A 13648-nucleotide genomic window follows, 5' to 3' on the forward strand; every position below is an offset into this window, starting at 1 on the left:
CCGCAATGTTGCTGCTATCATTTTATTACTGAGGCAAAAACCATTGTATCATATACTCCTGTTGTAATCTTTTGGTGCCTTTTTATTACCACAGAATAAATATAAAATTTTTTAGCCTGCCTTCCAGAATGAAAACCTAGCATGTTCCCATCAGCCTCATCACCTAGGAGTCTAGGCTTTACTTCCCCCACCTCACTCCCTGTTGTCTCGGTTACATTTGTCCCAGTCACACTAAAACATTTGAAGACCCTGAATCATGTCATATCTTCATGCCTTGAAAAGTATTTTTAGTCTAGACATCTCTTCACTTCACTCTTTCATCTCATGCTATTTTTCACTTTTTAAGGCTCAATTGTCAACAACTGTTATCTTTCCCTGACTCCATTCCAAGCATAGCTGATGACTCAGTCTTTTGAGGATCTACTGTGATTTGTGTATCAACTTAAACTTCTTGAACCAATGACTGTAATTTTTCATCTTTATATTCCCAATGTCTTACAAAGAATTGAACACATAATAACTGATAAGTAAATATTATTTGAATGAATTTAAAATAATATCAGTCATGCTTTATCATTTATTTTCATATATGATCGCTCATTAGTAATTACCAATGGTTAGTAATTAGTAGATTAGTCTACTCCTTAACCTGTTCTTCTTTATTTCATCAGAAAAATATATTTTTTTAAATTTTAGTTCACTGCAGTAAGAGCAGTTATGATGAGACATAACCTCTTAACAGTTTTGCAAGTATCCAATGCTTATAAAGTGTGATTCTATATAGGTACAGTGTTGTACCAAGATCTCCAGAAATTATTTATCCACATAACTAACATTCCATACCCATTGATAAACAAATCCCTGTTTCCCCCTTCTCCTAACTCCTGGCAACCACAATTCTATTCTTTGCTCCTCCCATGAGTTTATTTGAGATATTTCCTGAAAGTGGATTCATGTGGTATTTGTCCTTCAGTCACTGACTTATTCCATTTAGCCTAATTATCTTCCAGGTTCATCCACATTGTTCCATATTACAGAATTTCCCTCTTTTTTGAGATAAGGGCTTCAAAGACATAGTAACACTGGCATGGTCATTCCAGCACTACGCACAACAGGCAGAATGTGGAAACAACTTACTGTCAATCAGTTGATAAATGGATTACAAAAAACACCATGGCATACACATACAATGGGATATTATATGGCCTGAAAGAAGAAGGAACTCTTGTAGAGTGAAAATTATGGATTTTAATATGTGAAGTTGTATTTTTGGGCAGAAGATAACTTGCTGTTCCTCCACACACAAGGAGCACTTAGACCTTAAGACTAAACCAATGTAGTTGAGGTGAATAGAGTCCAAAAGAACCAGCAATGCACAGATTGATTTTTTCAATAAAATTCAGCAGAACATAAAAGTAAGAGCCAAAGGGCAATCAGAACCCATCTTCTGGTTTGGCCTAAACTCATCATGTTTCAAACAATGACTGTGGATATTGTGGCAAACCCCTTCTACCTACTTTACCCGTCCTTTTGATTTGGTCCTTTCGGTTTGAATTTTTGTAGCATACCCCTGAAAGCTGAGACCCAGAAGGTATGTGATCATTGTGTTCTTGTTATCTGAATTTAAATGGGTGTGAAGCTCTGAAAGAATTCCTAATACCCCAACATTACCTATATTTCGCAAAACAATAATTCTGCAAATAATCCCCTAAGACTTCCAGGAGAGTGAAAGCATATTTGAATAAATTACAGGGCACAGACACAATTCACCAGGCTTAAGTTCTATATGCTACTTAAGTAGGAGAGAAACCCTGATACCAAATACATGATTTCTTCTGACATAATGACTATATTATTCTCATATTTTACCTAAAACTTCAGTACTGAAAGAAAAGAGCAAGCAATAATCCACTGTGATGTGTATTGCTAAAGCAGCTAACACACAAATCTGGTGTTCTTTTCTTGATAGGAAAGCAACAGGGACATATTTTGTCCTCTTCCAAATGTCAGAAAGCTGAGGTCATATTCCTACTCCTACTTATTCATTATGTGCCCTTCTGTCACCTCATGCACATCACGATGGAGTGAAACCTGTTTCTAATAATGCAAGGTTTCAAACTGCAGGTGGGGTAGGGAGCAAATATATTCGTTGGAAATATGATCGTGCTATCAACAATATATGCCAACAGCTACATAGCTGTGAAATGTAAGTCCAGTTCATTCTGCCACAGCATAAAATATATATTTTTCATGAAGATGGAAAAAGAAAAACTGTAAGAAATTTGGCTCCTTACTTAACTCATCCTAACACCTCAATTTTGTATCACCCTCTTTCCCTCTTGAAATTATTTATTAATAATAAAAAATGTACAGCTTAACACTGGCTGGCAAACAATTTTTAGCAGCATTAAAATGTAGCGGTTCAGAACATATAACTCATAGGGAGAGAAGCACGGGTTTGCGTTCTAGTCCACACCTGTGTTGGTGGACAATTTCAAATCCGAGCTTAACATCTCTTTAAGCTGAAAAATGCACATAATCAAAATACTAGCCTCATAACTAAGTCTTTTTTGTGGCAGCAAATGTAAAGTGTTTAGTACATCGCAAAACCCACGGTAAGTGTAACGTGATTCTTATCATAGAGACTCAGTTGTTAAGAAGATGCCAGCATCCTTCAGAGGTCAAAGTCAGGGCAGAGATGATCCTTAATAGAATACCACGTTATACACGTGATGTTCCTTTATTACAACCAACCCTCCATGGCCCGGTGGGGAAGGAGAAGCAATGTTGATGCAGAGAATCTTAGAAAAAGTGCTTCAGTAGGATTTCCAAAGGACTTGAATTTGCAAGGCATCAACCTTTAAGAGGCACAACTTGTGGATTTACAGAAACATTGTAAAGAGATTTAAGAAGGCTCCGCTTTCCTTCTGAGCCTGTGGAGTCCGGCTCTGAGAGGTACGATATAATGGCCGTCATGGCTTAGATGCTACAGGACAGTCTGCTGTTAGGAGATGGGAAAGAGCAAGCAGAAGAGACACAGAAAGTTCACTTCCTTGAAGATCCATCTTTGTATGCAGCTTAGGGACTTACTTAGATAAATTCAGTTCTTAAAGAACTGGAGGCGAGAGAAGTCCCAGCGCAGGGGAAGGCACAGGGCAGATTCGGGAAAGAGCACGGTTTCCCTGCAGCCATTCTCCTTCACCCAAAGGCAGAAATGCAGCTGATCTGGGGCTCCTTGGAAGACTCACCAGCCCTCCTGCTTCCACACACACGCATTCATTATATTATTGTCTAATAATGTCTGCTTGCTTCCCATCTCACAGGGATAGAGGAAGAATTAATGGTATGAATTTTGTCAAGCACTTCAAGACCCCTGGAGATATGCAACATAAATATCTTATGATGGTATACATTATTTCTTCAACCCGTTTTGTACCTCATACATGGGAGAGAAAGATATAGGCATTTATCTAGCAAAAACATTGATGGTGCTTTTAAAATACAATCCAATTTCACTGACTCCATACTTTGGATTTTGAGGAAAGGCAATATGTTTTTTTTTTTAAATGGTTTTTACCTTTTCCATGTCCTCATTAGTGATGGACGTGATATCCATAGTCTTATTATGTATTCCCATGTCTGATATATTTGAATCCTTGCAAAGAGCCATTACAGCCATTCTGTCCACATTATTTTCTTATTCAAGCACATGCCTTCTCTCCCTGCCAGCCTATAGGCTCCTGTCCCTTTTAAGAATATACAAGAAAACTGTTTGAAATGAAGGGATTGAAAATCCTGTGAATTACTATCAGTTCTTACTTAGAAACTATTTTTATTTAGTGAAAGACTGTATTTTATGCCCACCTAATTAAGCCAATATAATACCATTAACCCCAGGTAAAGAACAGCAAAGATGAATTAATAAAATGAGCAGACTGGGGACCAGTGGGCCAAGCTCCCTCCTAATGCATACATTCCATCCTGATTCATTTCGAAGGTGCTTACCCACGGAGAGGACGTGCTTCTGCATATCTGTACTAAGCTGTTCTGTTTATGAGGAAGGGAAACTTTCTGTAGCAGTATGCTATGGATATTTTTCCCCTCCGAGCACCGATGAATTATTTAGTACTTGATTTGTCAAAGAAAAGCTTGGCTACACTACGGGGACAGAGCTATGCTGTAGAAATAGAATATTGTTTAAGAAATTATTGGTGCAAAAAAAGGCAACTAAAGTAGAAGGCACAGTTGGCTTTCCAAATATACATACATAGTGCTCACATTTATCATAATTCAAGGGCTTTGTGGGGAAAAAAATTTACAGCATGTTTTGCCTTTATAAAACTTTCTTTATGTTCTGTGCACATCTCTTGGCTGGCTTCCCTCCAACCCTTTCTGTGTAGCCATCCATACTGATTTCTTCAGGGGTCTCCTTTTTGTCACTTATATTCAGGATAAGAGGGATATTTCTTTTATATCATCTCCCATTTGCTAGCACCCATACTGCATGGAATTATCTATAGGGATTCAACAGCATTTTTCCTTTGTTTTATGTGAGTGTGTGTGTTTTTAAACTTTATTATTGCTCTAAAAGCTTATTCCTCCTCTCCCTCAAGGCTTTTCAAAACTGATAGTTTTCAATTATTCAACCTTCTTGTGTACTCAGATCTCAGTACAGACAACCCTTGCTCTGTCTGGTTGTGATATGCACAGATTTCCATTATCCCTGTTTAGTTAAACAACACGAGTGCCCATACAGTACCTTCCAGCTTCAAGTACCACACAGAGTAACTGCAAGTAATTGCAAAAAGTACACGCTTAGCTGCCATCTCTTCAGCTCACCAGTCACGACATTGTGACAAACGAGCATCCACGCTCCTGACCAATCACGTCACTTCTTTTGGAGCCTGACGGTTGGTCCCCACACAGCAGCGGTGCAGTCCGCACACAGACAGCAAAGCATGTAGCTGTGTTTCCTTCCTATCACTCAGCGCTAAATAACTAGGTGACGCTGCACAAAAATATACCTGAGGTTGGAAATAGGCCAATAAGTAGGGAAGTCCGGCGAGAAACAAAACCTGGTGACACTGGGAGTAAAGTTGGAATTGCCCATTAATGGAGTTGTGGAAGAAATACTGGATTCTAGGAAAGATGACCCTGCTGCCCTCAACCCTACATACACAACCAGGGAAACCAAGTGAAGGCAAACTCACTGACATCAATGAGAAAAGTGGTTATGCTAACAAGGAGGAAGATGTCCCAGAGCCAGTGACACCACCATAAGATTTCACATAAAAGGAACCCTCAGCGCTACTCCAGGTCACGGCAAGAGCAAAAGGTAAAATGTTGAAAGCTGGTGAAAACCTAGAGTGGGCTAATTTGATGAGGTGCACAGAAGATATTCTCTCTTTGTTCCTTACTGTAAGTCATGCTATGATAACAAGGCAAACACTGCTCCAAGGACTCCATTCTATAAACGTTTTGCACAAAGGACTGAAGCACTAATTTTCCATGCTGCTCATGTTTGAAATTGTGATGTACTCAATAATGGTCAGTTTTACTATTTTTACTACAGCACCTCACTGCTGGGCGAGCACTGAAACGTTGAAAATATTGGAAAGTCGCAGTTCTGTCCATTCGGTCTCTTGAAAAAAGATATTTAAGGTACTTAATGTATCTTCATGTCATATGTACTTACTGGCACGCTGACTGAGACAGATAGGGGGATTCCTGGTGTTGAAGCCATTTGGGAAATATGTTCTATGTATTGATGTTCCAAGGAATTTGCATCAAGATAGCCATCATCCACGTGCCCAACTCATGACGCCAATGGTCAATACGGCGTTTCTATTATTTTTCAGTTATTTTTAGTTGTAACAAGTGAATGGCATTACGTAGGTTTTGTTTTTTAAGAGTTAGGTATATGATAGATATTCCTAAAGATTCTCCATGTTTCTTTTTTAAAAAGAACAGAGAGAAGGAGAGAGAGAGCCCAAGTACGGGGAGCAGCAGGCATGGGGAGAAGCAGGCTTCTCTCTGAGCAGGGAGCACAATGCAGACCTCGATCCCAGAACCCTGGGATCATGACCTGAGCTGAAGGCAGATGCTTATCCGACTAAGCCACCCAGGAGCCCCAAGATTCTCCATGTTTCATCTATGAACTGTGCCCCTTTCTCTTCCTACTGTGTTTTCCCCTAAAAAACTATTGTTAAAAATAAAAAAAATTAAAACATTAAAATTAATAATTAAAATGAATAAAGAAACCAAATTAAGAACACCTCTGTAATTTTCACCCCCAATATTTCAATAAGGGTCATTTTCCTGTTATAAAGCTTCTCAGTATAAATTTCTTTGGTGATCAAGACCAGGAAAACAACAAAAAAATTTTTTTTCCCTCTTGAACAGGTTTCATCTTCATATCTGCATTAGTTTCCTATTGTTGCTTTAGTTAATTACCCCAAACTTAGTGGCTGAAAACCACAGACTTTTATTATTTTATGGTTCTCGAGTCAGAAGTCTTAAAACCAAGCAGGGCTCTCTTCCTTCTGAAGAATCTAGGGTGGAATCTACACACGTGCCTTTCCTGGTCTTTGCATGTAGCTCCCTGCATGTCAGAATCAGCAATAAGGTGTTGAATTCATATCCCACCATTACTCTGGTTTTCTGCAGCTGGGAAAGTTTCCTCACGTTAAAAGACTTGTAATCCAGGGACGCGTGAGTGGCTCAGTTGGTTAAGCAGCTGCCATTGGCTCAGGTTATGGTCCCGGCGTCCTGGGATCAAGCCCCGAGTTAGGGCTCCTTGCTCGTCGGGGAGACTGCTTCTCCCTCTCCCTCTTCCTGACACACCACCTGTGTGCTCTCTCTCTCTCTGACAAATAAATAAATAAAACATTAAAAAAAAAAGGCTTGTAATACAGTTGAGCCCACCTAGACAATCCCCATCTCAAATCCTTAATCTTAATAACTGCAAAGTCCTTTGGGCCATCTGCAAATTACCACGGGAAACAGGTTCCAAGACCTAGGGCACTAGTCTCTTGTTATCCTGCCTACCACACCATGGGACAAAAGAAGGAGAGAACAATTCATTTTTCTTGACTCAACTTCTACAAAACTCAGAGCTACAAAATGTACTCAGTTGTTGTAATAGTAAATTCTGCTTTCCCTTCTGATTTTTCTCTGCAATTACCCCTTCTCTGTTTTCTGGTTTTATTGTGTTAAGGTCCTTACTGTTTCTGTGTTTTTAGTACAAAGTCATATTTTTTTTCTAACAAGTAAATTAAACAAAAGTAATACTTGTGGTGCCTATTTCCTACTTCAATTTTTTAATTTGTCAGGTGGTGAGGCTAAAAGACAGATCTAATGGGTTGTCCATGTTAACGCAAAAAAAAAAAAAGGAGGATAGATGTGATCACAGAATAAATGGTGTTTCTTTCAAAGAAAACAGAACGACAAACAACAGATTTAGTGACCTCTATCTCATAGCTCCAGTGTTGTTAAAATTAAAGTGCAGATAAATAAGGTTGCTTTTTAAAAAAGATTAGTTTATTTATTTTAGAGAGAGAGCGAGCGAGAGAGCAGGGGGGAGAGGCAGAGGGAGAGAATCTCAAGCAGACTCCCTGCTGAGCACAGAACCCCACGTGGGGCTCCACCTCACAATAAGGTCGCATTTGGATTTAACATTTGTGTAACTTTTTCTTCACATTGACTGATATGTATTGAATAAAGACACTGGAAATGGAGCCTGAACGACCAAGGTGTTCTGGTGTTTTCTATTGATTCTGTTTCGTATAGATCAACTGATGCAAATGGAAGGAACACCCTCTTCCAGCACTGAATTTGGCATATTTCTTCACCAAATAAATATTTCATTGATTTTTTCCCCCTAAACTTCTTGGAGAGGTTGATGTTATACAGATACAACTTTACGAACATAAAATCATGGAAATTATATATGAAGACAGAATTATATTCCCTTGCAAAAATGGCACCATGTTTATGGCAGCTGGTGTTAAAAACTGGTCACTTTGCCTCTACCAGTTATGATCTCTGCAGCCTCACACTTCTCCTTTTTGGAGCAGCTGCCGCCCTTGCTTTTTAGGACTCATCTTGCGTAAACCAGGCAGCCCCCAGGATGATGCCTGACCCCAAATAAACCAACTGAGCTCTTGCTCCCAGGAAGTGAGACTTGGAACAGGGAGAGGTGACTCACTTAGGGATCGGGTTGGAGTCACGGCTTCCTATCACGGGCATGAAGACGGTGGAATGTGTAGGCCATCACGACAAATGAGAATGAAGAAATGCAGCAACGGAACATGGGACCAAAGAAAGAGAATCAGCTGGCTTCCTGGAGCCCCTCCAGTTTGTTTCCAGGGCCTGGTAAAGCACAGTTTCCTATTTTTGACCTTGAGTTCCATGCATCCTTTTTAACAAATTTTTATTTGAGATAGAATAAGGATTATTATTTTTTGTTGTTATTTACAACCCAAAATCTTTTTGACTGAGATTTTGATTATTCCTTGTGAAATCTCCTATTATCCAAATTATGAAGTAAACTATTTTGATGACTTATGTCAGAGTCAATTAGGCACTTGGGATATAACAAATATTTAACAAGCGCCCGTCACATATCGTACTCGGAACTGGGTCCTAGAGTTATAAAGACAAAGAAAGCATGGTCCGTGTCTGGGGAAGTCTTACTTTTCTTTGTTTGTTTTGTTTTGTTTGTTTGCTTGCAAGATAAATAAACATACACCCTGCTTTGGGCCAGACAAAAGAAACCCCCCTTCAAAGTGGTCATTTCTAACACCAAATAAACTTCCAGTATTCAACAGCAGTGTGTTTCCCTGTTAATAAAGCTTGATGTACTGCGGCCATCTTTAGGATCATTCGGATCTGTCCAATTTTAATTTGACTTTTTATTTAAGTGAAGTGGAATGAGCACAGCAAAGGAGTGATGGAAATGTGGTGAATTTAATCAGGAGAATTTCTCCTTGAGGAGGATTTACAAGAGTTCCATGAAATCCAGTTAGACTCAGCTTGGAGAAATAAAGAAAATATATTTGAAGGGAAAAGCCATTTAAGATAATTATGCTGTTTTCTCTGCCTCTGATGCCAAACCCCTTCTTTGTGAAGCTGAACACACTGGCTGAGAGCCAAACACAGACTTACAGGTTTTGAATTCTGGTCCCGCCACTCTGCTACTGAATGGTTTCAGTTAAGGTATTACTTGCTCCTGTTTCTTCGTTTTTCAAAAGAGGATACAACAGTATCTGCCCACATGGTCATTTTTGAAAATTAAATAAGATAAAAAATATAGAGCCCTTAAAACAGCAGCTGGTATGTCCTAAGTGTTGAATACATAATAGCTGTTATTATTACACTCTTTAAATACGTACACAGAAACACACAGCACAGCCGTGCACACACACACATGAGCACACACTCAGCTCAAATAGAGTCATCAGAGTCTGAGCTCATGAAGGGAAGGGATACAAGGAAGAAATGCATTTATAGTGACTAGATTATGCTCAGTGTCTGGAGTTAATTATGCAAGCCAGCCCTCAAAAAATAAAAGCAAAATTTCCATTCTATCTTTATCTCACTTTGCTATTCAGTAAAAATCAGCTTTATCATTACTTACTTGAACACTCGCTTTCCCTGGTGCAATAATTAATGGCACAGGAATGTTTATGACTTACCTTTTTTAATCCAAAAGAAAAAAAAATAAAGATGACTAGGATACAGAGAGTAAATACAGATTTATTTCTGACAATAGTAGTTTAGCCAGAAAAGTTATATGCTAAATTATTCCTTCCCTGTGAAACTTATACAAATATAACTGAATTTATTTGATGGACTGAGGTTAAGTGAATGTGATATAAATATTTATAAAACACAACCATATTATGTACATAATTTATACATATAACTTATACATATATATATTCCATATATATATATACATACATATATATATGTATATAAAGTGAAAAATGTACTGAGTAAATTCTGCACACAAATAATGCTGCAAGGTTTTAGCACCTACTCTACCAAAATTAGAAAATGAGAAGGCCAGGGAATATCCCCCCAAAAATCAGAGATGAACAAACCTAAGGTGAACCTCTAGGATTTTTCCAAGTGTTTCCTTTACAAGAAGGGTTTGAGCACTTCAACTAATTATACATATAAATGATCATCCTTCTAATGATCAATAAATACTTAACCCAGATCCAATATTATACTGTTAATATGCTGTATCGTCCAAGGAAATATATCCCCAGTGTTATCTTAACTTTCCCTCCCCCTATTAATCAAGTGTTGATGACCATGACTTAAGGCCTGAAAATATTAGAGCAGAAAACCTTGGCGGAGGGAAAGCCAGACTGTGCGTGCTCAGGGTTATTTATCATGCTGTCGCTGAACCCTGGGGAAGTGCCGTTCCAGCTAATTTATTACCATGTTGTTTTCATTTTTACTGGGAGTGGGAAGAACCTACACCGGGGCTGTGATTTCCACCGGAGTACAGGCAGAGGTAGCAATCCTTTGCTTGCACATTTTTTATGGCACCTAGTTTTCCCTGACTCTGCTCTCTTTCCTGTAACATTTAAGAGTGTTCTTGAAACTTAATAGATGCCCAGGGCTGCATCCGTGTGCTGAGGACAGAGAGAAGGAGTGGAGGAGATTGGAACGCATGAAGGCTGCCCCAGCACCATACCGTTACTTGCAAAAGTGACTTCTTTGGACCCCAAGGCCTCCTGCAGGGGTGACAGGATTCGCAAAGCCTGCGCACATGGTGACTGTCCACGCAGATGACAGAGCAAGGTGGAAAGCGAGCCCCCGGGATGGCCAACTCCTTCTTTCTCCAGAAAGATGGAATTGGGGTCATGAAGAGTGATGGGTGGGGAGTCCAGAAGCCTCAGGAAATGAAAACTTGTTTCCACCATGTGCAAACCTGATCAGTGGATTCCCATCTCTTCTCGTCTCATGCAGTCAGAAAGCAGATCCTCCCAAATGCTCATTTACAGAGAAATTGTAAACTGGGAATCCTTTGTCATAAGTTGTGGATATTTCATAATATATATTAGCAAAGCATCACAGAGAAATGCTTACTGAGTATTTACTCAGCTGCGCAAAGAAAGCAATACACAAAAATGTCCTTTGTCCCCAAAGGTTTGGTCCAGCTTCCATCAGTCCTCTCCTGCATCACACTCTGGACCCCAGTACAGACTGTAGCCAAACAAATGAGCATCTTCTTTCTTTGCTTGGGAGGTTGATGCTCTCATGTGTCAAACATCCATCTTCTCAGAACTGGGAATCGTATGAATCACGGGTGTCCTATGAATACACTTAGAAGCTGCTTTCATCTGCTCTTCTATTTGGTATCTCCAACAGTGCCCAGAAACATAAGGTGGTCCATCTTCCAGCAGCTCAGGTAACTGAGAACAAAGAAGGGATCTGCCCCCTGTAAGTGAATGTGTTGGCCATAGTCCGTACTAGAGCCCAGGACTAAGGTGACCAGATTGTGCCTTGTGTAGATACTGTAACAGGACATCTGGATCCATGCACACATTGGTGCAAATACAGTCTTTGTAGGAATTCTTTTTTTTTTTTTTAGATTATTTATTTATTTATTTATTTGACAGAGAGAGATCATAAGTAGATGGAGAGGCAGGCAGAGAGAGAGAGAGAGGGAAGCAGGCACCCTGCTGAGCAGAGAGCCCGATGTGGGACTCGATCCCAGGACCCTGAGATCATGACCTGAGCTGAAGGCAGCGGCTTAATCCACTGAGCCACCCAGGTGCCCCTTTTGTAGGAATTCTTATGTTGCAACAAGCTCCTTGCCCCCAGGATGAGGTCCACACTCCCAGAGAAGGGTCTGAAGCCTCTCTTGGACCTTCAGCCCCATCCAACGTTCCTCCTGACTCCACTGTAGAACACAGCAGAACTGAACCACTTGTGATTCATTCCATGTGATACAATGCCCCGGTGTCGCTTAAGTGTCCCTCTCCTCAGAATGCTCCCTGCTGGCCTTTTCTTCCTTCACCCACTTGCACATCCTCTAATCATTTTTACCTTGTGCCCCTCTCTCCCCAGTAATTGTCCCCCATGACCTCCACCAGACTAGATGCTTACCCTCCACTCATCTCCCATACTGCTGTGCATGTACATATCTGTTTAGTTCACACTATTGTTCTACTCTCAGCTGTGAATGGGTGTGTCACCTGCTGACGGCACAGATATTGATTCTTTTCTTATAGTTTGAGCACAGAGCCAGGTGTCCAGGCATATATTCAAAATAGTTGATGGAAACAACAACAACAACAAAAAACCAGACTCTTAAATACAGAGAACAAACTGGTGGTTGCTAGAAAGGGAGACATGCAGGGGGAGGAATGGAAATAGGTGAAGGGCTCTTAATCGTGATGAGCATTGAGCAATGTATAAAATTGCTGAATCTTAGATTGTATGTCTGAACTTAACATAATGCTGTACGTTGATTATACATGAATTAAAATAATTGATGAAGGTATCAGTAAAGTAATAAACAGTGAATATTTGCTGTAACTACTAAGCTGGTTAGAAGACAGAACTAACATGCTCTAGGTTGAGTACACCTAGGGGCCAGTGAGGTACACCAGCAAAGACAGTGAGCCTGGGCGCCTGGCAGGCTCGGTCGGTAAAGTGTGCAACTCTTGACCTCGGGGTTGTAAGTTCAAGCCCCATGTTGGGTGTAGACATTACCTAAAAATAAAATCTTTGGAAAAAAAAAGACAGTAATCTAACTCTACTCATGTATCTTCTCTATGGGGAATGTATGGGGCCCCTTCTAAGATGTAAGCATGGTTCTGGGTTCTGAAGAATCAGTTCACAAAGTATAGATAAGTGGAAAGAAAATATTAAAATAGGAAAAATTCCTTTTATTGCATATCCTACTGATAGTTGACCAATAACATTAGCTTAGTAAACCAAGTGATAACAGGAGGCATCAGAAAAAAAAATATCTCCCCAAAAATATCAGGATCTAATTTTTACTACAATATCGAGAAGTTGCTGTAACTCTCACTACATAAGGAATTCTTACGAGTCCTAGCATTCAGGTTTGAGATACCTATAAAATAAAGGTCTTCGGAAGTTATTTTGCCACTTTCTCCTTTACCCAATATACTCATTGATTAAAGACACACATGTGAAAGAATGGGAGAATAGATACAATCATATTTCACTGATGCTTACTCTCCTATTTAACCATTAAATTAAAAAAAAACCTAATTGGGGCACCTGGGTGGCTCAGTGGATTAAAGCCTCTGCCTTTGGCTCAGGTCATGGTCCCGGGGTCCTGGGATCGAGCCCCACATCAGGCTCTCTGCTCGATGGGGAGACTGCTTCCTCCTCTCTCTCTGCCTATCTCCTCTGCCTATTTGTAATCTCTGTCTGTCAAATAAATAAATAAAAATCTTTAAAAAAAACTAATTATAGCAAAATGATCAAAATTTTCCATACACCAGGAAAAAAACAAACAAACAAACCATGGTTCCCCAAGGTTGTTAGTAATCTAATTAATTGAATATTGAAAGTTATATCTTCTTCACTCCTTATTTTCCTATCATACACACCCTAACCCAACTTATTGATTTCTATACCAGGGCACTAG

The sequence above is a fragment of the Enhydra lutris genome, unplaced genomic scaffold (assembly GCF_002288905.1).
Source record: "Enhydra lutris kenyoni isolate GAN:26980312 unplaced genomic scaffold, ASM228890v2 scaffoldscaffold93, whole genome shotgun sequence".
Classification (NCBI taxonomy): domain Eukaryota; kingdom Metazoa; phylum Chordata; class Mammalia; order Carnivora; family Mustelidae; genus Enhydra; species Enhydra lutris.